We start from the raw sequence: 16,726 nt of genomic DNA on the forward strand, positions 1-16,726 counted from the left end.
AGTGCTATTTAATAATTCGAATTTAAATTAAGTGAGACAAATTAACCTTCATCTTTTTAAAACAATAACAAAAAGAAAATATGTTTGCTTTTTTCATATCTATTGGAATTTAAAAGAGGAAAAAAAAGTGAAAAAGCCAACGGCACGCAGTGTTCCTAAGTGGTCTCCCTCCCAAGTACTGACTGCGCTCGACGCTGCTTAACTTCGGTGATCGGACGAGAACCGGGGTTTTCAGCGTGATATGGCCGTTGCCGAGAGTGCTATTTAATAATTCGAATTTAAATTAAGTGAGACAAATTAACCTTCATCTTTTTAAAACAATAACAAAAAGAAAATAGGTTTGCTTTTTTCATATCTATTGGAATTTAAAAGAGGAAAAAAAAGGGAAAAAGCCAACGGCACGCAGTGTTCCTAAGTGGTCTCCCTCCCAAGTACTGACTGCGCTCGACGCTGCTTAACTTCGGTGATCGGACGAGAACCGGTGTTTTCAGCGTGATATGGCCGTTGCCGAGAGTGCTAGATAATAATTTGAATTTAATAACCTTCATCTTTATAAATCAATAAGAAAAAGAAGATATGTTTGCTTTTTTCATATCTGATGGAATTTAAAAGACGAAATAAAAGTGAAAATGCCAACGGCACGCAAAGTTTCCAAGTACTGACTGCGCTCGACGCTGCTTAACTTCGGTGATCGGACGAGAACCGGTGTTTTCAGCGTGATATGGCCGTTGCCGAGAGTGCAAGATAATAATTCGAATTTAAATTAAGTGAGACAAATTAACCATCATCTTTTTAAAACAATAACAAAAAGAAAATATGTTTGCTTTTTTCATATCTATTGGAATTTAAAAGAGGAAAAAAAAGTGAAAAAGCCAACGGCACGCAGTGTTCCTAAGTGGTCTCCCTCCCAAGTACTAACTGCGCTCGACGCTGCTTAACTTCGGTGATCCGACGAGAACCGGTGTTTTCAGCGTGATATGGCCGTTGCCGAGAGTGCTAGATAATAATTCGAATTTAAATTAAGTGAGACAAATTGACCTTCATCTTTTTAAAACAATAACAAAATGAAAATATGTTTGCTTTTTTCATATCTATTGGAATTTAAAGGAGGAAAAAAAGTGAAAAAGCCAACGGCACGCAGTGTTCCTAAGTGGTCTCCCTCCCAAGTACTGACTGCGCTCGACGCTGCTTAACTTCGGTGATCGGACGAGAACCGGTGTTTTCAGCGTGATATGGCCGTTGCCGAGAGTGCAAGATAATAATTCGAATTTAAATTAAGTGAGACAAATTAACCATCATCTTTTTAAAACAATAACAAAAAGAAAATATGTTTGCTTTTTTCATATCTATTGGAATTTATAAGAGGAAAAAAAAGTGAAAAAGCCAACGGCACGCAGTGTTCCTAAGTGGTCTCCCTTCCAAGTACTGACTGCGCTCGACGCTGCTTAACTTCGGTGATCGGACGAGAACCGGGGTTTTCAGCGTGATATGGCCGTTGCCGAGAGTGCTAGATAATAATTCGAATTTAAATTAAGTGAGACAAATTGACCTTCATCTTTTTAAAACAATAACAAAATGAAAATATGTTTGCTTTTTTCATATCTATTGGAATTTAAAGGAGGAAAAAAAGTGAAAAAGCCAACGGCACGCAGTGTTCCTAAGTGGTCTCCCTCCCAAGTACTGACTGCGCTCGACGCTTCTTAACTTCGGTGATCGGACGAGAACCGGTGTTTTCAGCGTGATATGGCCGTTGCCGAGAGTGCTAGATAATAATTCGAATTTAAATTAAGTGAGACAAATTAACCATCATCTTTTTAAAACAATAACAAAAATAAAATATGTTTGCTTTTTTCATATCTATTGGAATTTAAAAGAGGAAAAAAAAGTGAAAAAGCCAACAGCACGCAGTGTTCCTAAGTGGTCTCCCTCCCAAGTACTGACTGCGCTCGACGCTGCTTAACTTCGGTGATCGGACGAGAACCGGTGTTTTCAGCGTGATATGGCCGTTGCCGAGAGTGCAAGATAATAATTCGAATTTAAATTAAGTGAGACAAATTAACCATCATCTTTTTAAAACAATAACAAAAAGAAAATATGTTTGCTTTTTTCATATCTATTGGAATTTATAAGAGGAAAAAAAAGTGAAAAAGCCAACGGCACGCAGTGTTCCTAAGTGGTCTCCCTTCCAAGTACTGACTGCGCTCGACGCTGCTTAACTTCGGTGATCGGACGAGAACCGGGGTTTTCAGCGTGATATGGCCGTTGCCGAGAGTGCTAGATAATAATTTGAATTTAATAACCTTCATCTTTATAAATCAATAAGAAAAAGAAGATATGTTTGCTTTTTTCATATCTGATGGAATTTAAAAGACGAAATAAAAGTGAAAATGCCAACGGCACGCAAAGTTTCCAAGTACTGACTGCGCTCGACGCTGCTTAACTTCGGTGATCCGACGAGAACCGGTGTTTTCAGCGTGATATGGCCGTTGCCGAGAGTGCTAGATAATAATTCGAATTTAAATTAAGTGAGACAAATTGACCTTCATCTTTTTAAAACAATAACAAAATGAAAATATGTTTGCTTTTTTCATATCTATTGGAATTTAAAGGAGGAAAAAAAGTGAAAAAGCCAACGGCACACAGTGTTCCTAAGTGGTCTCCCTCCCAAGTACTGACTGCGCTCGACGCTTCTTAACTTCGGTGATCGGACGAGAACCGGTGTTTTCAGCGTGGTATGGCCGTTGCCGAGAGTGCTAGATAATAATTCGAATTTAAATTAAGTGAGACAAATTAACCATCATCTTTTTAAAACAATAACAAAAATAAAATATGTTTGCTTTTTTCATATCTATTGGAATTTAAAAGAGGAAAAAAAAGTGAAAAAGCCAACAGCACGCAGTGTTCCTAAGTGGTCTCCCTCCCAAGTACTGACTGCGCTCGACGCTGCTTAACTTCGGTGATCGGACGAGAACCGGTGTTTTCAGCGTGATATGGCCGTTGCCGAGAGTGCAAGATAATAATTCGAATTTAAATTAAGTGAGACAAATTAACCATCATCTTTTTAAAACAATAACAAAAAGAAAATATGTTTGCTTTTTTCATATCTATTGGAATTTATAAGAGGAAAAAAAAGTGAAAAAGCCAACGGCACGCAGTGTTCCTAAGTGGTCTCCCTTCCAAGTACTGACTGCGCTCGACGCTGCTTAACTTCGGTGATCGGACGAGAACCGGGGTTTTCAGCGTGATATGGCCGTTGCCGAGAGTGCTAGATAATAATTTGAATTTAATAACCTTCATCTTTATAAATCAATAAGAAAAAGAAGATATGTTTGCTTTTTTCATATCTGATGGAATTTAAAAGACGAAATAAAAGTGAAAATGCCAACGGCACGCAAAGTTTCCAAGTACTGACTGCGCTCGACGCTGCTTAACTTCGGTGATCGGACGAGAACCGGTGTTTTCAGCGTGATATGGCCGTTGCCGAGAGTGCAAGATAATAATTCGAATTTAAATTAAGTGAGACAAATTAACCATCATCTTTTTAAAACAATAACAAAAAGAAAATATGTTTGCTTTTTTCATATCTATTGGAATTTAAAAGAGGAAAAAAAAGTGAAAAAGCCAACGGCACGCAGTGTTTCTAAGTGGTCTCCCTCCCAAGTACTGACTGCGCTCGCCGATGCTTAACTTCGGTGATCTGACGAGATCTGGTGTTTTCAGCGTGATATGGCCGTTGCCGAGAGTGCTATTTAATAATTCGAATTTAAATTAAGTGAGACAAATTAATATTCATCTTCTTAAAACAATAACAAAAAGAAAATATGTTGGCTTTTTTCATATCTATTGGAATTTAAAAGAGGAAAAAAAAGTGAAAAAGCCAACGGCACTTAGCGTTCCTAAGTGGTCTCCCTCCCAAGTACTGACTGCGCTCGACGCTGCTTAACTTCGGTGATCCGACGAGAACCGGTGTTTTCAGCGTGATATGGCCGTTGCCGAGCGTGCTAGATATTAATTCGAATTTAAATTAAGTGAGACAAATTAACCATCATCTTTTTAAAACAATAACAAAAAGAAAATATGTTGGCTTTTTTCATATCTATTGGAATTTAAAAGAGGAAAAAAAAGTGAAAAAGCCAACGGCACGCAGTGTTCCTAAGTGGTCTCCCTCCCAAGTACTGACTGCGCTCGACGCTGCTTAATTTCGGTGATCCGACGAGAACCGGTGTTTTCAGCGTGATATGGCCGTTGCCGAGAGTGCCAGATAATAATTCGAATTTAAATTAAGTGAGACAAATTGACCTTCATCTTTTTAAAACAATAACAAAAAGAAAATATGTTTGCCTTTTTCATATCTATTGGAATTTAAAAGAGGAAAAAAAGTGAAAAAGCCAACGGCACGCAGTGTTCCTAAGTGGTCTCCCTCATAAGTACTGACTGCGCTCGACGCTGCTTAACTTCGGTGATCGGACGAGAACCGGTGTTTTCAGCGTGATATGGCCGTTGCCGAGAGTGCTATTTAATAATTCGAATTTAAATTAAGTGAGACAAATTTACCTTCATCTTTTTAATACAATAACAAAAAGAAAATATGTTGGCTTTTTTCATATCTATAGGAATTTAAAAGAGGAAAAAAAGTGAAAAATCCAACGGCACGCAGTGTTCCTAAGTGGTCTCCCTCCCAAGTACTGACTGCGCTCGACGCTGCTTAACTTCGGTGATCGGACGAGAACCGGTGTTTTCAGAGTGATATGGCCGTTGCCGAGAGTGCTGTTTAATAATTCGAAATTAATAAACCTTCATCTTTATAAATCAATAATAAAAAGAAGATATGTTTGCTTTTTTCATATCTCATGGAATTTAAAAGAGGAAATAAAAGTGAAAAAGCCAACGGCACGCAGTGTTTCTAAGTGGTCTCCCTCCCAAGTACTGACTGCGCTCGCCGATGCTTAACTTCGGTGATCTGACGAGATCTGGTGTTTTCAGCGTGATATGGCCGTTGCCGAGAGTGCTATTTAATAATTCGAATTTAAATTAAGTGAGACAAATTAATATTCATCTTCTTAAAACAATAACAAAAAGAAAATATGTTGGCTTTTTTCATATCTATTGGAATTTAAAAGAGGAAAAAAAAGTGAAAAAGCCAACGGCACTTAGCGTTCCTAAGTGGTCTCCCTCCCAAGTACTGACTGCGCTCGACGCTGCTTAACTTCGGTGATCCGACGAGAACCGGTGTTTTCAGCGTGATATGGCCGTTGCCGAGCGTGCTAGATATTAATTCGAATTTAAATTAAGTGAGACAAATTAACCATCATCTTTTTAAAACAATAACAAAAAGAAAATATGTTGGCTTTTTTCATATCTATTGGAATTTAAAAGAGGAAAAAAAAGTGAAAAAGCCAACGGCACGCAGTGTTCCTAAGTGGTCTCCCTCCCAAGTACTGACTGCGCTCGACGCTGCTTAATTTCGGTGATCCGACGAGAACCGGTGTTTTCAGCGTGATATGGCCGTTGCCGAGAGTGCCAGATAATAATTCGAATTTAAATTAAGTGAGACAAATTTACCTTCATCTTTTTAATACAATAACAAAAAGAAAATATGTTGGCTTTTTTCATATCTATAGGAATTTAAAAGAGGAAAAAAAAGTGAAAAATCCAACGGCACGCAGTGTTCCTAAGTGGTCTCCCTCCCAAGTACTGACTGCGCTCGACGCTGCTTAACTTCGGTGATCGGACGAGAACCGGTGTTTTCAGAGTGATATGGCCGTTGCCGAGAGTGCTGTTTAATAATTCGAAATTAATAAACCTTCATCTTTATAAATCAATAATAAAAAGAAGATATGTTTGCTTTTTTCATATCTCATGGAATTTAAAAGAGGAAATAAAAGTGAAAAAGCCAACGGCACGCAAAGTTTCCAAGTACTGACTGCGCTCGACGCTGCTTAACTTCGGTGATCGGACGAGAACCGGTGTTTTCAGCGTGATATGGCCGTTGCCGAGAGTGCTATTTAATAATTCGAATTTAAATTAAGTGAGACAAATTAACCATCATCTTTTTAAAACAATAACAAAAAGAAAATATGTTTGCTTTTTTCATATCTAGTGGAATTTAAAAGAGGAAAAAAAAGTGAAAAAGCCAACAGCACGCAGTGTTCCTAAGTGGTCTCCCTCCCAAGTACTGACTGCGCTCGACGCTGCTTAACTTCGGTGATCTGACGAGATCTGGTGTTTTCAGCGTGATATGGCCGTTGCCGAGAGTGCTATTTAATAATTCGAATTTAAATTAAGTGAGACAAATTAATATTCATCTTCTTAAAACAATAACAAAAAGAAAATATGTTGGTTTTTTTCATATCTATTGGAATTTAAAAGAGGAAAAAAAAGTGAAAAAGCCAACGGCACTTAGCGTTCCTAAGTGGTCTCCCTGCCAAGTACTGACTGCGCTCGACGCTGCTTAACTTCGGTGATCCGACGAGAACCGGTGTTTTCAGCGTGATATGGCCGTTGCCGAGCGTGCTAGATATTAATTCGAATTAAAATTAAGTGAGACAAATTAACCTTCATCTTTTTAAAACAATAACAAAAAGAAAATATGTTGGCATTTTTCATATCTATTGGAATTTAAAAGAGGAAAAAAAAGTGAAAAAGCCAACGGCACGCAGTGTTCCTAAGTGGTCTCCCTCCCAAGTACTGACTGCGCTCGACGCTGCTTAACTTCGGTGATCGGACGAGAACCGGTGTTTTCAGCGTGATATGGCTGTTGCCGAGAGAGCTATTTAATAATTCGAATTTAAATTAAGTGAGACAAATTAACCTTCATCTTTTTAAAACAATAACAAAAAGAAAATATGTTTGCTTTTTTCATATCTATTGGAATTTAAAAGAGGAAAAAAAGTGAAAAAGCCAACGGCACGCAGTGTTCCTAAGTGGTCTCCCTCCCAAGTAATGACTGCGCTCGACGCTGCTTAACTTCGGTGATCGGACGAGAACCGGTGTTTTCAGCGTGATATGGCCGTTGCCGAGAGTGCTATTTAATAATTCGAATTTAAATTAAGTGAGACAAATTTACCTTCATCTTTTTAAAACAATAACAAAAAGAAAATATGTTGGCTTTTTTCATATCTATTGGAATTTAAAAGAGGAAAAAAAAGTGAAAAAGCCAACGGCACGCAGTGTTCCTAAGTGGTCTCCCTCCCAAGTACTGACTGCGCTCGACGCTGCTTAACTTCGGTGATCGGACGAGAACCGGTGTTTTCAGCGTGATATGGCCGTTGCCGAGAGTGCTATTTAATAATTCGAATTTAAATTAAGTGAGACAAATTAACCTTCATCTTTTTAAAACAATAACAAAAAGAAAATATGTTTGCTTTTTTCATATCTATTGGAATTTAAAAGAGGAAAAAAAAGTGAAAAAGCCAACGGCACGCAGTGTTCCTAAGTGGTCTCCCTCCCAAGTACTAACTGCGCTCGACGCTGCTTAACTTCGGTGATCCGACGAGAACCGGTGTTTTCAGCGTGATATGGCCGTTGCCGAGAGTGCTAGATAATAATTCGAATTTAAATTAAGTGAGACAAATTGACCTTCATCTTTTTAAAACAATAACAAAATGAAAATATGTTTGCTTTTTTCATATCTATTGGAATTTAAAAGAGGAAAAAAAGTGAAAAAGCCAACGGCACGCAGTGTTCCTAAGTGGTCTCCCTCCCAAGTACTGACTGCGCTCGACGCTTCTTAACTTCGGTGATCGGACGAGAACCGGTGTTTTCAGCGTGATATGGCCGTTGCCGAGAGTGCTAGATAATAATTCGAATTTAAATTAAGTGAGACAAATTAACCATCATCTTTTTAAAACAATAACAAAAAGAAAATATGTTTGCTTTTTTCATATCTACTGGAATTTAAAAGAGGAAAAAAAAGTGAAAAAGCCAACGGCACGCAGTGTTCCTAAGTGGTCTCCCTCCCAAGTACTGACTGCGCTCGACGCTGCTTAACTTCGGTGATCGGACGAGAACCGGTGTTTTCAGCGTGATATGGCCGTTGCCGAGAGTGCAAGATAATAATTCGAATTTAAATTAAGTGAGACAAATTAACCATCATCTTTTTAAAACAATAACAAAATGAAAATATGTTTGCTTTTTTCATATCTATTGGAATTTAAAAGAGGAAAAAAAAGGTGAAAAAGCCAACGGCACGCAGTGATCCTAAGTGGTCTCCCTCCCAAGTACTGACTGCGCTCGACGCTGCTTAACTTCGGTGATCGGACGAGAACCGGTGTTTTCAGCGTGATATTGCCGTTGCCGAGAGTGCTATTTAATAATTTGAATTTAATTAACCTTCATCTTTATAAATCAATAAGAAAATGAGGATATGTTTGCTTTTCTCATATCTGATGGAATTTAAAAGGGGAAATAAAAGTGAAAAAGCCAACGGCACGCAGAGTTTCCAAGTACTGACTGCGCTCGACGCTGCTTAACTTCGGTGATCGGACGAGAACCGGTGTTGTCAGCGTGATATGGCCGTTGCCGAGAGTGCTATTTAATAATTTGATTTAAATTAACTTTCATCTTTATAAAACAATAACAAAAAGAAGATATGTTTGCTTTTTTCATATCTGGTGGAATTTGAAAGAGGAAACAAAAGTGAAAAAGCCAACGGCACGCAGTATTCCCAAGTACTGTATGCGCTCGACGCTGCTTAACTTCGGTGATCGGACGAGAACCGGTGTTTTCAGCGTGATATGGCCGTTGTCGAGAGTGCTAGATAATAATTCGAATTTAAATTAAGTGAGACAAATTAACCATCATCTTTTTAAAACAATAACAAAAAGAAAATATGTTTGCTTTTTTTCATATCTATTGGAATTTAAAAGAGGAAAAAAAAAATGAAAAAGCTAGCGGCACGCAGTGTTCCTAAGTGGTCTCCCTCCCAAGTACTGACTGCGTTCGACGCTGCTTAACTTCGGCGATCGGACGAGAACCGGTGTTTTCAGCGTGATATGGCAGTTGCCGAGAGTGCTATTTAATAATTTGAATTTAAAAACCTTCATCTTTATAAAACAATAACAAAAAGAAGATATGTTTGCTTTTTTCATATCTGATGGAATTTAAAAGAGGAAATAAAAGTGAAAAAGCCAACGGCACGCAAAGTTTCCAAATACTGACTGCGCTCGACGCTGCTTAACTTCGGTGATCGGACGAGAACCGGTGTTGTCAGCGTGATATGGCCGTTGCCGAGAGTGCTATTTAATAATTTGAATTTAATTAACCTTCATCTTTAAAAAACAATAACAAAAAGAAGATATGTTTGCTTTTTTATATCTGGTGGAATTTAAAAGAGGAAATAAAAGTTTGAAAGCCAACGGCACCCAAAGTTTCCAAGTACTGATTGCGCTCGACGCTGCTTAACTTCGGTGATCGGACGAGAACCGGTGTTGTCAGCGTGATATGGCCGTTGCCGAGAGTGCTATTTAATAATTTGAATTTAATTAACCTTCATCTTTAAAAAACAATAACAAAAAGAAGATATGTTTGCTTTTTTATATCTGGTGGAATTTAAAAGAGGAAATAAAAGTTTGAAAGCCAACGGCACGCAGAGTTTCCAAGTACTGATTGCGCTCGACGCTGCTTAACTTCGGGGATCGGAAGAGAACCGGTGTTTTCAGCGTGATATGGCCGTTGCCGAGAGTGCTAGATAATAATTCGAATTTAAATTAAGTGAGACAAATTAACCTTCATCTTTTTAAAACAATAACAAAAAGAAAATATGTTTGCTTTTTCATATCTATTGGAATTTAAAAGAGGAAAAAAAAGTGAAAAAGCCATCGGCACGCAGTGTTCCTAAGTGGTCTCCCTCCCAAGTACTGACTGCGCTCGACAATTCTTAACTTCGGTGATCGGACGAGAACCGGTGTTTTCAGCGTGATATGGCCGTTGCCGAGAGTGCTAGATAATAATTCGAATTTAAATTAAGTGAGACAAATTAACCATCATCTTTTTAAAACAATAACAAAAAGAAAATATGTTTGCTTTTTTCATATCTATTGGAATTTAAAAGAGGAAAAAAAAAGTGAAAAAGCTAGCGGCACGCAGTGTTCCTAAGTGGTCTCCCTCCCAAGTACTGACTGCGCTCGACGCTGCTTAACTTCGGTGATCGGACGAGAACCGGTGTTTTCAGCGTGATATGGCCGTTACCGAGAGTGCTATTTTATAATTTGAATATAAAAACCTTCATCTTTATAAAACAATAACAAAAAGAAGATATGTTTGCTTTTTTCATATCTGATGGAATTTAAAAGAGGAAATAAAAGTGAAAAAGCCAACGGCACGCAGAGTTTCCAAGTACTGACTGCGATGGACGCTGCTTAACTTCGGTTATCGGAGGAGAACCGGTGTCTTCAGCGTGATATGGCCGTTGCCGAGAGAGCTAGATAATAATTCGAATTTAAATTAAGTGAGACAAATTAACCATCATCTTTTTAAAACAATAACAAAATGAAAATATGTTTGCTTTTTTCATATCTATTGGAATTTAAAAGAGGAAAAAAAAGTGAAAAACCCAACGGCACGCAGTGTTCCTAAGTGGTCTCCCTCCCAAGTACTGACTGCGCTCGACGCTGCTTAACTTCGGTGATCGGACGAGAACCGGTGTTTTTAGCGTGATATGGCCGTTGCCGAGATTGCTATTTAATAATTTGAATTTAATTAACCTTCATCTTTATAAATCAATAAGAAAAAGAAGATATGTTTGCTTTTTTCATATCTCATGGAATTTAAAAGAGGAAATAAAAGTGAAAAAGCCAACGGCACGCAAAGTTTCCAAGTACTGACTGCGCTCGACGCTGCTTAACTTCGGTGATCGGACGAGAACCGGTGTTGTCAGCGTGATATGGCCGTTGCCGAGAGTGCTATTTAATAATTTGAATTTAATTAACCTTCATCTTTAAAAAACAATAACAAAATGAAGATATGTTTGCTTTTTTAAATCTGGTGGAATTTAAAAGAGGAAATAAAAGTTTGAAAGCCAACGGCACGCAGAGTTTCCAAGTACTGATTGCGCTCGACGCTGCTTAACTTCGGTGATCGGACGAGAACCTTTGTTTTCAGCGTGATATGGCCGTTGCCGAGAGTGCTAGATAATAATTCGAATTTAAATTAAGTGAGACAAATTATCCTTCATCTTTTTAAAACAATAACAAAAAGAAAATATGTTTGCTTTTTTCATATCTATTGGAATTTAAAAGAGGAAAAAAAGTGAAAAAGCCAACGGCACGCAGTGTTCCTACGTGGTCTCCCTCCCAAGTACTGACTGCGCTCGACGCTGCTTAACTTCGGTGATCGGACGAGAACCGGTGTTTTTAGCGTGATATGGCCGTTGCCGAAAGTGCTATTTAATAATTTGAATTTAATTAACCTTCATCTTTATAAATCAATAAGAAAAAGAAGATATGTTTGCTTTTTTCATATCTCATGGAATTTAAAAGAGGAAATAAAAGTGAAAAAGCCAACGGCACGCAAAGTTTCCAAGTACTGACTGCGCTCGACGCTGCTTAACTTCGGTGATCGGTCGAGAACCGGTGTTTTCAGCGTGATATGGCCGTTGCCGAGAGTGCTAGATAATAATTCGAATTTAAATTAAGTGAGACAAATTGACCTTCATCTTTTTAAAACAATAACAAAAAGAAAATATGTTGGCTTTTTTCATATCTATTGGAATTTAAAAGAGGAAAAAAAGTGAAAAAGGCAACGGCACGCAGTGTTCCTAAGTGGTCTCCCTCCCAAGTACTGACTGCGCTCGACGCTGCTTAACTTCGGTGATCCGACGAGAACCGGTGTTTTCAGCGTGATATGGCCGTTGCCGAGAGTGCCAGATAATAATTCGAATTGAAATTAAGTGAGACAAATTGACCTTCATCTTTTTAAAACAATAACAAAAAGAAAATATGTTTGCCTTTTTCATATCAATAGGAATTTAAAAGAGGAAAAAAAGTGAAAAAGCCAACGGCACGCAGTGTTCCTAAGTGGTCTCCCTCCCAAGTACTGACTGCGCTCGACGCTTCTTAACCTCGGTGATCGGACGAGAACCGGTGTTTTCAGCGTGATATGGCCGTTGCCGAGAGTGCTAGATAATAATTCGAATTTAAATTAAGTGAGACAAATTAACCATCATCTTTTTAAAACAATAACAAAAAGAAAATATGTTTGCTTTTTTCATATCTATTGGAATTTAAAAGAGGAAAAAAAAGTGAAAAACCCAACGGCACGCAGTGTTCCTAAGTGGTCTCCCTCCCAAGTACTGACTGCGCTCGACGCTGCTTAACTTCTGTGATCGGACGAGAACCGGTGTTTTTAGCGTGATATGGCCGTTGCCGAAAGTGCTATTTAATAATTTGAATTTAATTAACCTTCATCTTTATAAATCAATAAGAAAAAGAAGATATGTTTGCTTTTTTCATATCTCATGGAATTTAAAAGAGGAAATAAAAGTGAAAAAGCCAACGGCACGCAAAGTTTCCAAGTACTGACTGCGCTCGACGCTGCTTAACTTCGGTGATCGGACGAGAACCGGTGTTTTCAGCGTGATATGGCCGTTGCCGAGAGTGCTAGATAATAATTCGAATTTAAATTAAGTGAGACAAATTAACCATCATCTTTTTAAAACAATAACAAAAAGAAAATATGTTGGCTTTTTTCATATCTATTGGAATTTAAAAGAGGAAAAAAAAGTGAAAAAGCCAACGGCACGCAGTGTTCCTACGTGGTCTCCCTCCCAAGTACTGACTGCGCTCGACGCTGCTTAACTTCGGTGATCGGACGAGAACCGGTGTTTTTAGCGTGATATGGCCGTTGCCGAAAGTGCTATTTAATAATTTGAATTTAATTAACCTTCATCTTTATAAATCAATAAGAAAAAGAAGATATGTTTGCTTTTTTCATATCTCATGGAATTTAAAAGAGGAAATAAAAGTGAAAAAGCCAACGGCACGCAAAGTTTCCAAGTACTGACTGCGCTCGACGCTGCTTAACTTCGGTGATCGGTCGAGAACCGGTGTTTTCAGCGTGATATGGCCGTTGCCGAGAGTGCTAGATAATAATTCGAATTTAAATTAAGTGAGACAAATTGACCTTCATCTTTTTAAAACAATAACAAAAAGAAAATATGTTGGCTTTTTTCATATCTATTGGAATTTAAAAGAGGAAAAAAAAGTGAAAAAGCCAACGGCACGCAGTGTTCCTAAGTGGTCTCTCTCCCAAGTACTGACTGCGCTCGACGCTGCTTAACTTCGGTGATCCGACGAGAACCGGTGTTTTCAGCGTGATATGGCCGTTGCCGAGAGTGCTATTTAATAATTCGAATTTAAATTAAGTGAGACAAATTAACCTTCATCTTTTTAAAACAATAACAAAAAGAAAATATGTTTGCTTTTTTCATATCTATTGGAATTTAAAAGAGGAAAAAAAAGTGAAAAAGCCAACGGCACGCAGTGTTCCTAAGTGGTCTCCCTCCCAAGTACTAACTGCGCTCGACGCTGCTTAACTTCGGTGATCCGACGAGAACCGGTGTTTTCAGCGTGATATGGCCGTTGCCGAGAGTGCTAGATAATAATTCGAATTTAAATTAAGTGAGACAAATTGACCTTCATCTTTTTAAAACAATAACAAAATGAAAATATGTTTGCTTTTTTCATATCTATTGGAATTTAAAAGAGGAAAAAAAGTGAAAAAGCCAACGGCACGCAGTGTTCCTAAGTGGTCTCCCTCCCAAGTACTGACTGCGCTCGACGCTTCTTAACTTCGGTGATCGGACGAGAACCGGTGTTTTCAGCGTGATATGGCCGTTGCCGAGAGTGCTAGATAATAATTCGAATTTAAATTAAGTGAGACAAATTAACCATCATCTTTTTAAAACAATAACAAAAAGAAAATATGTTTGCTTTTTTCATATCTACTGGAATTTAAAAGAGGAAAAAAAAGTGAAAAAGCCAACGGCACGCAGTGTTCCTAAGTGGTCTCCCTCCCAAGTACTGACTGCGCTCGACGCTGCTTAACTTCGGTGATCGGACGAGAACCGGTGTTTTCAGCGTGATATGGCCGTTGCCGAGAGTGCAAGATAATAATTCGAATTTAAATTAAGTGAGACAAATTAACCATCATCTTTTTAAAACAATAACAAAATGAAAATATGTTTGCTTTTTTCATATCTATTGGAATTTAAAAGAGGAAAAAAAAGGTGAAAAAGCCAACGGCACGCAGTGATCCTAAGTGGTCTCCCTCCCAAGTACTGACTGCGCTCGACGCTGCTTAACTTCGGTGATCGGACGAGAACCGGTGTTTTCAGCGTGATATTGCCGTTGCCGAGAGTGCTATTTAATAATTTGAATTTAATTAACCTTCATCTTTATAAATCAATAAGAAAATGAGGATATGTTTGCTTTTCTCATATCTGATGGAATTTAAAAGGGGAAATAAAAGTGAAAAAGCCAACGGCACGCAGAGTTTCCAAGTACTGACTGCGCTCGACGCTGCTTAACTTCGGTGATCGGACGAGAACCGGTGTTGTCAGCGTGATATGGCCGTTGCCGAGAGTGCTATTTAATAATTTGATTTAAATTAACTTTCATCTTTATAAAACAATAACAAAAAGAAGATATGTTTGCTTTTTTCATATCTGGTGGAATTTGAAAGAGGAAACAAAAGTGAAAAAGCCAACGGCACGCAGTATTCCCAAGTACTGTATGCGCTCGACGCTGCTTAACTTCGGTGATCGGACGAGAACCGGTGTTTTCAGCGTGATATGGCCGTTGTCGAGAGTGCTAGATAATAATTCGAATTTAAATTAAGTGAGACAAATTAACCATCATCTTTTTAAAACAATAACAAAAAGAAAATATGTTTGCTTTTTTTCATATCTATTGGAATTTAAAAGAGGAAAAAAAAAATGAAAAAGCTAGCGGCACGCAGTGTTCCTAAGTGGTCTCCCTCCCAAGTACTGACTGCGTTCGACGCTGCTTAACTTCGGCGATCGGACGAGAACCGGTGTTTTCAGCGTGATATGGCAGTTGCCGAGAGTGCTATTTAATAATTTGAATTTAAAAACCTTCATCTTTATAAAACAATAACAAAAAGAAGATATGTTTGCTTTTTTCATATCTGATGGAATTTAAAAGAGGAAATAAAAGTGAAAAAGCCAACGGCACGCAAAGTTTCCAAATACTGACTGCGCTCGACGCTGCTTAACTTCGGTGATCGGACGAGAACCGGTGTTGTCAGCGTGATATGGCCGTTGCCGAGAGTGCTATTTAATAATTTGAATTTAATTAACCTTCATCTTTAAAAAACAATAACAAAAAGAAGATATGTTTGCTTTTTTATATCTGGTGGAATTTAAAAGAGGAAATAAAAGTTTGAAAGCCAACGGCACCCAAAGTTTCCAAGTACTGATTGCGCTCGACGCTGCTTAACTTCGGTGATCGGACGAGAACCGGTGTTGTCAGCGTGATATGGCCGTTGCCGAGAGTGCTATTTAATAATTTGAATTTAATTAACCTTCATCTTTAAAAAACAATAACAAAAAGAAGATATGTTTGCTTTTTTATATCTGGTGGAATTTAAAAGAGGAAATAAAAGTTTGAAAGCCAACGGCACGCAGAGTTTCCAAGTACTGATTGCGCTCGACGCTGCTTAACTTCGGGGATCGGAAGAGAACCGGTGTTTTCAGCGTGATATGGCCGTTGCCGAGAGTGCTAGATAATAATTCGAATTTAAATTAAGTGAGACAAATTAACCTTCATCTTTTTAAAACAATAACAAAAAGAAAATATGTTTGCTTTTTCATATCTATTGGAATTTAAAAGAGGAAAAAAAAGTGAAAAAGCCATCGGCACGCAGTGTTCCTAAGTGGTCTCCCTCCCAAGTACTGACTGCGCTCGACAATTCTTAACTTCGGTGATCGGACGAGAACCGGTGTTTTCAGCGTGATATGGCCGTTGCCGAGAGTGCTAGATAATAATTCGAATTTAAATTAAGTGAGACAAATTAACCATCATCTTTTTAAAACAATAACAAAAAGAAAATATGTTTGCTTTTTTCATATCTATTGGAATTTAAAAGAGGAAAAAAAAAGTGAAAAAGCTAGCGGCACGCAGTGTTCCTAAGTGGTCTCCCTCCCAAGTACTGACTGCGCTCGACGCTGCTTAACTTCGGTGATCGGACGAGAACCGGTGTTTTCAGCGTGACATGGCTGTTGCCGAGAGTGCTATTTAATAATTTGAATTTAATTAACCTTCATCTTTATAAATCAATAAGAAAATGAGGATATGTTTGCTTTTCTCATATCTGATGGAATTTAAAAGGGGAAATAAAAGTGAAAAAGCCAACGGCACGCAGAGTTTCCAAGTACTGACTGCGCTCGACGCTGCTTAACTTCGGTGATCGGACGAGAACCGGTGTTGTCAGCGTGATATGGCCGTTGCCGAGAGTGCTATTTAATAATTTGATTTAAATTAACTTTCATCTTTATAAAACAATAACAAAAAGAAGATATGTTTGCTTTTTTCATATCTGGTGGAATTTGAAAGAGGAAACAAAAGTGAAAAAGCCAACGGCACGCAGTATTCCCAAGTACTGTATGCGCTCGACGCTGCTTAACTTCGGTGATCGGACGAGAACCGGTGTTTTCAGCGTGATATGGCCGTTGTCGAGAGTGCTAGATAATAATTCGAATTTAAATTAA

At 38.3% G+C, this 16,726-nt stretch overlaps 24 non-coding genes and 40 pseudogenes across 24 annotated transcripts; all 64 read right to left on the reverse strand.

Annotated features, from left to right (window-relative positions):
* Positions 1 to 134: 134 nt before the first annotated feature.
* LOC149580948 (5S ribosomal RNA) lies at positions 135 to 253 on the reverse strand. The gene has a single exon (XR_016381014.1). It is a non-coding gene; the product is annotated as a 5S ribosomal RNA (ribosomal RNA).
* Positions 254 to 390: 137 nt separating this feature from the next.
* LOC149580949 (5S ribosomal RNA) lies at positions 391 to 509 on the reverse strand. Its single transcript, XR_016380967.1, has one exon. It is a non-coding gene; the product is annotated as a 5S ribosomal RNA (ribosomal RNA).
* A 121-nt stretch (positions 510 to 630) lies between these two features.
* On the reverse strand, positions 631 to 733 carry LOC149580950 (5S ribosomal RNA; annotated as a pseudogene).
* A 137-nt stretch (positions 734 to 870) lies between these two features.
* Positions 871 to 989, reverse strand: LOC149580951 (5S ribosomal RNA). The gene has a single exon (XR_016380903.1). It is a non-coding gene; the product is annotated as a 5S ribosomal RNA (ribosomal RNA).
* A 136-nt stretch (positions 990 to 1,125) lies between these two features.
* LOC149580952 (5S ribosomal RNA) lies at positions 1,126 to 1,244 on the reverse strand. Its single transcript, XR_016380978.1, has one exon. It is a non-coding gene; the product is annotated as a 5S ribosomal RNA (ribosomal RNA).
* Positions 1,245 to 1,381: 137 nt separating this feature from the next.
* Positions 1,382 to 1,500, reverse strand: LOC149580953 (5S ribosomal RNA). Its single transcript, XR_016381022.1, has one exon. It is a non-coding gene; the product is annotated as a 5S ribosomal RNA (ribosomal RNA).
* Positions 1,501 to 1,636: 136 nt separating this feature from the next.
* Positions 1,637 to 1,755, reverse strand: LOC149580954 (5S ribosomal RNA). The gene has a single exon (XR_016381107.1). It is a non-coding gene; the product is annotated as a 5S ribosomal RNA (ribosomal RNA).
* A 137-nt stretch (positions 1,756 to 1,892) lies between these two features.
* LOC149580955 (5S ribosomal RNA) lies at positions 1,893 to 2,011 on the reverse strand. The gene has a single exon (XR_016380830.1). It is a non-coding gene; the product is annotated as a 5S ribosomal RNA (ribosomal RNA).
* A 137-nt stretch (positions 2,012 to 2,148) lies between these two features.
* Positions 2,149 to 2,267, reverse strand: LOC149580956 (5S ribosomal RNA). The gene has a single exon (XR_016381024.1). It is a non-coding gene; the product is annotated as a 5S ribosomal RNA (ribosomal RNA).
* A 121-nt stretch (positions 2,268 to 2,388) lies between these two features.
* LOC149580957 (5S ribosomal RNA) lies at positions 2,389 to 2,491 on the reverse strand (annotated as a pseudogene).
* A 136-nt stretch (positions 2,492 to 2,627) lies between these two features.
* Positions 2,628 to 2,746, reverse strand: LOC149580958 (5S ribosomal RNA; annotated as a pseudogene).
* Positions 2,747 to 2,883: 137 nt separating this feature from the next.
* On the reverse strand, positions 2,884 to 3,002 carry LOC149580959 (5S ribosomal RNA). Its single transcript, XR_016380831.1, has one exon. It is a non-coding gene; the product is annotated as a 5S ribosomal RNA (ribosomal RNA).
* Positions 3,003 to 3,139: 137 nt separating this feature from the next.
* LOC149580960 (5S ribosomal RNA) lies at positions 3,140 to 3,258 on the reverse strand. The gene has a single exon (XR_016381025.1). It is a non-coding gene; the product is annotated as a 5S ribosomal RNA (ribosomal RNA).
* Positions 3,259 to 3,379: 121 nt separating this feature from the next.
* LOC149580961 (5S ribosomal RNA) lies at positions 3,380 to 3,482 on the reverse strand (annotated as a pseudogene).
* Positions 3,483 to 3,619: 137 nt separating this feature from the next.
* On the reverse strand, positions 3,620 to 3,738 carry LOC149580962 (5S ribosomal RNA; annotated as a pseudogene).
* A 137-nt stretch (positions 3,739 to 3,875) lies between these two features.
* Positions 3,876 to 3,994, reverse strand: LOC149580963 (5S ribosomal RNA; annotated as a pseudogene).
* A 137-nt stretch (positions 3,995 to 4,131) lies between these two features.
* Positions 4,132 to 4,250, reverse strand: LOC149580964 (5S ribosomal RNA; annotated as a pseudogene).
* A 136-nt stretch (positions 4,251 to 4,386) lies between these two features.
* LOC149580965 (5S ribosomal RNA) lies at positions 4,387 to 4,505 on the reverse strand. The gene has a single exon (XR_016380969.1). It is a non-coding gene; the product is annotated as a 5S ribosomal RNA (ribosomal RNA).
* A 136-nt stretch (positions 4,506 to 4,641) lies between these two features.
* Positions 4,642 to 4,760, reverse strand: LOC149580966 (5S ribosomal RNA; annotated as a pseudogene).
* Positions 4,761 to 4,882: 122 nt separating this feature from the next.
* On the reverse strand, positions 4,883 to 5,001 carry LOC149580967 (5S ribosomal RNA; annotated as a pseudogene).
* A 137-nt stretch (positions 5,002 to 5,138) lies between these two features.
* Positions 5,139 to 5,257, reverse strand: LOC149580968 (5S ribosomal RNA; annotated as a pseudogene).
* A 137-nt stretch (positions 5,258 to 5,394) lies between these two features.
* Positions 5,395 to 5,513, reverse strand: LOC149580969 (5S ribosomal RNA; annotated as a pseudogene).
* A 137-nt stretch (positions 5,514 to 5,650) lies between these two features.
* LOC149580970 (5S ribosomal RNA) lies at positions 5,651 to 5,769 on the reverse strand (annotated as a pseudogene).
* A 122-nt stretch (positions 5,770 to 5,891) lies between these two features.
* On the reverse strand, positions 5,892 to 5,994 carry LOC149580971 (5S ribosomal RNA; annotated as a pseudogene).
* A 137-nt stretch (positions 5,995 to 6,131) lies between these two features.
* Positions 6,132 to 6,250, reverse strand: LOC149580972 (5S ribosomal RNA; annotated as a pseudogene).
* A 137-nt stretch (positions 6,251 to 6,387) lies between these two features.
* LOC149580973 (5S ribosomal RNA) lies at positions 6,388 to 6,506 on the reverse strand (annotated as a pseudogene).
* A 137-nt stretch (positions 6,507 to 6,643) lies between these two features.
* Positions 6,644 to 6,762, reverse strand: LOC149580974 (5S ribosomal RNA). The gene has a single exon (XR_016381131.1). It is a non-coding gene; the product is annotated as a 5S ribosomal RNA (ribosomal RNA).
* Positions 6,763 to 6,898: 136 nt separating this feature from the next.
* LOC149580975 (5S ribosomal RNA) lies at positions 6,899 to 7,017 on the reverse strand. Its single transcript, XR_016381139.1, has one exon. It is a non-coding gene; the product is annotated as a 5S ribosomal RNA (ribosomal RNA).
* Positions 7,018 to 7,154: 137 nt separating this feature from the next.
* Positions 7,155 to 7,273, reverse strand: LOC149580976 (5S ribosomal RNA). The gene has a single exon (XR_016380990.1). It is a non-coding gene; the product is annotated as a 5S ribosomal RNA (ribosomal RNA).
* Positions 7,274 to 7,410: 137 nt separating this feature from the next.
* On the reverse strand, positions 7,411 to 7,529 carry LOC149580977 (5S ribosomal RNA). Its single transcript, XR_016380904.1, has one exon. It is a non-coding gene; the product is annotated as a 5S ribosomal RNA (ribosomal RNA).
* Positions 7,530 to 7,665: 136 nt separating this feature from the next.
* LOC149580978 (5S ribosomal RNA) lies at positions 7,666 to 7,784 on the reverse strand. The gene has a single exon (XR_016381108.1). It is a non-coding gene; the product is annotated as a 5S ribosomal RNA (ribosomal RNA).
* A 137-nt stretch (positions 7,785 to 7,921) lies between these two features.
* On the reverse strand, positions 7,922 to 8,040 carry LOC149580979 (5S ribosomal RNA). Its single transcript, XR_016381001.1, has one exon. It is a non-coding gene; the product is annotated as a 5S ribosomal RNA (ribosomal RNA).
* Positions 8,041 to 8,178: 138 nt separating this feature from the next.
* On the reverse strand, positions 8,179 to 8,297 carry LOC149580980 (5S ribosomal RNA; annotated as a pseudogene).
* A 122-nt stretch (positions 8,298 to 8,419) lies between these two features.
* Positions 8,420 to 8,522, reverse strand: LOC149580981 (5S ribosomal RNA; annotated as a pseudogene).
* Positions 8,523 to 8,644: 122 nt separating this feature from the next.
* Positions 8,645 to 8,747, reverse strand: LOC149580982 (5S ribosomal RNA; annotated as a pseudogene).
* A 139-nt stretch (positions 8,748 to 8,886) lies between these two features.
* Positions 8,887 to 9,005, reverse strand: LOC149580983 (5S ribosomal RNA; annotated as a pseudogene).
* A 121-nt stretch (positions 9,006 to 9,126) lies between these two features.
* Positions 9,127 to 9,229, reverse strand: LOC149580984 (5S ribosomal RNA; annotated as a pseudogene).
* Positions 9,230 to 9,350: 121 nt separating this feature from the next.
* On the reverse strand, positions 9,351 to 9,453 carry LOC149580985 (5S ribosomal RNA; annotated as a pseudogene).
* Positions 9,454 to 9,813: 360 nt separating this feature from the next.
* Positions 9,814 to 9,932, reverse strand: LOC149580986 (5S ribosomal RNA; annotated as a pseudogene).
* Positions 9,933 to 10,070: 138 nt separating this feature from the next.
* Positions 10,071 to 10,189, reverse strand: LOC149580987 (5S ribosomal RNA). The gene has a single exon (XR_016381054.1). It is a non-coding gene; the product is annotated as a 5S ribosomal RNA (ribosomal RNA).
* A 361-nt stretch (positions 10,190 to 10,550) lies between these two features.
* LOC149580988 (5S ribosomal RNA) lies at positions 10,551 to 10,669 on the reverse strand (annotated as a pseudogene).
* Positions 10,670 to 10,791: 122 nt separating this feature from the next.
* On the reverse strand, positions 10,792 to 10,894 carry LOC149580989 (5S ribosomal RNA; annotated as a pseudogene).
* Positions 10,895 to 11,254: 360 nt separating this feature from the next.
* Positions 11,255 to 11,373, reverse strand: LOC149580990 (5S ribosomal RNA). Its single transcript, XR_016381061.1, has one exon. It is a non-coding gene; the product is annotated as a 5S ribosomal RNA (ribosomal RNA).
* Positions 11,374 to 11,495: 122 nt separating this feature from the next.
* Positions 11,496 to 11,598, reverse strand: LOC149580991 (5S ribosomal RNA; annotated as a pseudogene).
* A 136-nt stretch (positions 11,599 to 11,734) lies between these two features.
* On the reverse strand, positions 11,735 to 11,853 carry LOC149580992 (5S ribosomal RNA). The gene has a single exon (XR_016380798.1). It is a non-coding gene; the product is annotated as a 5S ribosomal RNA (ribosomal RNA).
* A 136-nt stretch (positions 11,854 to 11,989) lies between these two features.
* LOC149580993 (5S ribosomal RNA) lies at positions 11,990 to 12,108 on the reverse strand (annotated as a pseudogene).
* A 137-nt stretch (positions 12,109 to 12,245) lies between these two features.
* On the reverse strand, positions 12,246 to 12,364 carry LOC149580994 (5S ribosomal RNA; annotated as a pseudogene).
* Positions 12,365 to 12,486: 122 nt separating this feature from the next.
* On the reverse strand, positions 12,487 to 12,589 carry LOC149580995 (5S ribosomal RNA; annotated as a pseudogene).
* A 137-nt stretch (positions 12,590 to 12,726) lies between these two features.
* Positions 12,727 to 12,845, reverse strand: LOC149580996 (5S ribosomal RNA). The gene has a single exon (XR_016381062.1). It is a non-coding gene; the product is annotated as a 5S ribosomal RNA (ribosomal RNA).
* Positions 12,846 to 12,967: 122 nt separating this feature from the next.
* On the reverse strand, positions 12,968 to 13,070 carry LOC149580997 (5S ribosomal RNA; annotated as a pseudogene).
* Positions 13,071 to 13,207: 137 nt separating this feature from the next.
* Positions 13,208 to 13,326, reverse strand: LOC149580998 (5S ribosomal RNA; annotated as a pseudogene).
* A 137-nt stretch (positions 13,327 to 13,463) lies between these two features.
* On the reverse strand, positions 13,464 to 13,582 carry LOC149580999 (5S ribosomal RNA). Its single transcript, XR_016380905.1, has one exon. It is a non-coding gene; the product is annotated as a 5S ribosomal RNA (ribosomal RNA).
* Positions 13,583 to 13,718: 136 nt separating this feature from the next.
* Positions 13,719 to 13,837, reverse strand: LOC149581000 (5S ribosomal RNA). Its single transcript, XR_016381109.1, has one exon. It is a non-coding gene; the product is annotated as a 5S ribosomal RNA (ribosomal RNA).
* Positions 13,838 to 13,974: 137 nt separating this feature from the next.
* LOC149581001 (5S ribosomal RNA) lies at positions 13,975 to 14,093 on the reverse strand. Its single transcript, XR_016381012.1, has one exon. It is a non-coding gene; the product is annotated as a 5S ribosomal RNA (ribosomal RNA).
* Positions 14,094 to 14,231: 138 nt separating this feature from the next.
* On the reverse strand, positions 14,232 to 14,350 carry LOC149581002 (5S ribosomal RNA; annotated as a pseudogene).
* A 122-nt stretch (positions 14,351 to 14,472) lies between these two features.
* On the reverse strand, positions 14,473 to 14,575 carry LOC149581003 (5S ribosomal RNA; annotated as a pseudogene).
* A 122-nt stretch (positions 14,576 to 14,697) lies between these two features.
* On the reverse strand, positions 14,698 to 14,800 carry LOC149581004 (5S ribosomal RNA; annotated as a pseudogene).
* Positions 14,801 to 14,939: 139 nt separating this feature from the next.
* LOC149581005 (5S ribosomal RNA) lies at positions 14,940 to 15,058 on the reverse strand (annotated as a pseudogene).
* Positions 15,059 to 15,179: 121 nt separating this feature from the next.
* Positions 15,180 to 15,282, reverse strand: LOC149581006 (5S ribosomal RNA; annotated as a pseudogene).
* A 121-nt stretch (positions 15,283 to 15,403) lies between these two features.
* LOC149581007 (5S ribosomal RNA) lies at positions 15,404 to 15,506 on the reverse strand (annotated as a pseudogene).
* Positions 15,507 to 15,866: 360 nt separating this feature from the next.
* LOC149581008 (5S ribosomal RNA) lies at positions 15,867 to 15,985 on the reverse strand (annotated as a pseudogene).
* Positions 15,986 to 16,123: 138 nt separating this feature from the next.
* Positions 16,124 to 16,242, reverse strand: LOC149581009 (5S ribosomal RNA; annotated as a pseudogene).
* A 122-nt stretch (positions 16,243 to 16,364) lies between these two features.
* Positions 16,365 to 16,467, reverse strand: LOC149581010 (5S ribosomal RNA; annotated as a pseudogene).
* Positions 16,468 to 16,589: 122 nt separating this feature from the next.
* LOC149581011 (5S ribosomal RNA) lies at positions 16,590 to 16,692 on the reverse strand (annotated as a pseudogene).
* Between the last annotated feature and the right edge of the window lie 34 nt (positions 16,693 to 16,726).

The sequence above is a fragment of the Phalangium opilio genome, unplaced genomic scaffold (genome assembly GCF_054372755.1).
Source record: "Phalangium opilio isolate 3A_F unplaced genomic scaffold, DU_Popi_V2 ptg007730c_1, whole genome shotgun sequence".
In the NCBI taxonomy this organism is placed as follows: Eukaryota; Metazoa; Arthropoda; class Arachnida; order Opiliones; family Phalangiidae; genus Phalangium; species Phalangium opilio.